Genomic DNA, 2,749 nt, shown 5'->3' with positions numbered 1-2,749 from the left:
AGCCTTGGAGGAGATTATGTTGAGAAATAAAAAAAAAAAATTCTTAAAAACGTTGTTTTTCTTGGTCAGGCCGGAAACTTATCAATCCACCCTCGTATTATGTTAGAAGTGTAATAGTTTGGACGAAAATTGTGTCAAGCATTTCATTCTTGAATTAAGCGTAAATCGAAAGATTTGATTGAAAATTAAAATAAGTAAATGTAGACAAAATTTTACTTCTTCGCGTAAGTTTATACTTTGCATGACAGCTAACTGATTGTATTTTACACCATAGCATCGGCTAATCGTTTTCTCGCACCACGCCGTGTGGTAGCGCACAGGAGTTGGGCGTTTTAACCACACAACCCACTGTCCATTTTAGACAAGTGGCAATATTTTTATGTTTCATAAGATCTAATTTTTAGTAATTTTGGCTGTTGAAATAATCTAAATTTTGGAAAAGTGCTCGTAGAATACGTGCTAAACTACCTGAGGAGCGACCTGGTTCACCCAGGTTGCCGACTGACCATTTGGAATTATTTTCATTATTCACAAAATTAAATTTTTTTAAAATTTATCGTAGAATACGTAGAATACGTATGTCATTAATACGTAGAATACTACGTGGTGCTCGATCTGGTGCACCCGGATAGTTGGATCACAATTTTCTAGTACTTTTTCTTTTTGAACAATCTAAATTTTGAAAAAATTCTCGTAGAATACGTACCAAGCTACCTAGTGCACGACTAGATTCACCCGGATCGTCGACTCACTAATGGTAGTTATTTTGACAATTGGCACAATTTAAATTCTTAAAAAGTTCTCATAGAATATGTGCTTCACTATATTGTGCGCGAACCGGTGCACCCGGGTAGCGAACTTAACATTTGTTGTTCTAATTTTTCTCTTAAAGGGAATGTGCCGCAGCTAAATACATATATTACCAACCTCTCTTTATCAGTTCACTGAATATTTTTTTGAACCTAAGACAGTTTTTATAAATAAAATATCGAGCTTAAACTTTGGAGAATGTATGAGAGTACAATAAAGTATGTTTAGGTACTGCATTTTGGTAGGAACTTCACTGAAAATTATTTCATCTTTTTTTTGAACCTCGACATTTTGTGTACTTTTGAACTTTTTTTATACATAAAATGTCCGTCTCAAACTTTGAGAAATGCAAGAGCCGAAAGAAAACTACGTGAAAGTATAAAGCTTAATAATAAAAGATGTAAAAATATATATTTCAACTATCAATTCAATCGGCATCAACTGGTAATGTTGTACACGAAAATACGTGCCCGTAACAGGTGTCGAGATATCCAGCTACTAGACTTGTATTATAAAATTCCAAGACATGTAAAGTAATAATCCGATGCCAGGATTTGGAAACTACAACATTGTGTATTTCAGCGTTACGTTACGTTTCGGAAATAAACTTCCAATACATGTAGTAGAAGTTTCCAACAGAAATTTTTAACTGTGTAGGTTTCTAGTTATGCGCATGATTCAAATTACCAGGGGTGGGATTCCGATGCCCTCTAATCTAGTTTATCGAATCTCTCTTTATAACGCATTGATGCTTAGAATGTTTACTTTATTTTTCAAGGCATTACTTATTGTCAAAAAATGGTTTAATGCTCGAGTTGTAAATATAAATTTGCGTATTTTGTTCGCGGGAAGTTTAAATCGAGGTTCTGTTATTTCCATTTAAAGAATTGCGAAAGAAACAGTACGAGAATTTCGTAAAAATTTACATATCGACAAAAAATAAATTGTTATATAAATTGTATAGTTCTATAGTCCATAAATAATTGTAGAATCAGTTCTCGTATTTTTATTTCTAATTTAAATAAGCTTTGCTTAATTAATGAAATTAAACTCCTTATTATGAATAATGATTATTTTAAAATGGTTTCATAATATTTAACTTTAATAAGAAAATAATGCTTTGAAAAATATTTCAAAATTACTAGATTAGGGTAGAATGGGGCGAGATGAGCATAGGGGCTAAGATGATCCACTTAATTTTCTCGTAGGTTATCATTTATTTTGCAAATGTTTTCTGTATAAATAGCAGTTAAAACATTCTCAATTTTCTTTTTGAAAATGTTCCGCTCAATGTTGAATAAATCTGGAAAAAAAGAAAATAAACATTTTAAGACCTGTATTCTGCTATTTTCCATTTATTTAGAAGGTTCAAGAATTAAGCAAAATCACATATCAGATGTTATTTCAGTGGTTGTTTAGATAGCTTATTTATTAGACCTTAATTTTTCAACAGATTTATATATAATTGTAAAACTGAAATAGGTGAAATTTTTATTTGACTAAAAAATGTCATATGGGTCAGAATGAGGCAATGTTCTGAGGCGGAATGAGCCACCTCTTCCTGTGCATTAACCTAACTTCTTAGTGTAGCAGTCAGTAGGTTAGGATTCAATGTTTTATATTATCAGATTGTGCAGTGTGTTAATAATGGTGTGAATGTAGAAAAAACTAATCTTGTCGACAAAAATTTTCAGAAAAAGTATGACAGCAGCACTGTTATACTAGGCAGTCTGATAAGTACCTGAAAATTCTATAAGATGGCATTAGTATTCACTAATGTGAACCATTTTCGTCCAGCTTGATCCTTCAAATGACGCCTGTCAAAACTTCAGCTATTTATGTTTACGCATTTACAAGTTACAGCACTGAGAAGCGACTAACCTCCGAGATTTTTTTAATATGGAAAAATCTGAGTTTCGAGTTTTGATCAAACACTACT

This window comes from Belonocnema kinseyi, chromosome 1 (assembly GCF_010883055.1).
Source record: "Belonocnema kinseyi isolate 2016_QV_RU_SX_M_011 chromosome 1, B_treatae_v1, whole genome shotgun sequence".
In the NCBI taxonomy this organism is placed as follows: domain Eukaryota; kingdom Metazoa; phylum Arthropoda; class Insecta; order Hymenoptera; family Cynipidae; genus Belonocnema; species Belonocnema kinseyi.
Note: the sequence above shows the minus strand (reverse complement) of the source record.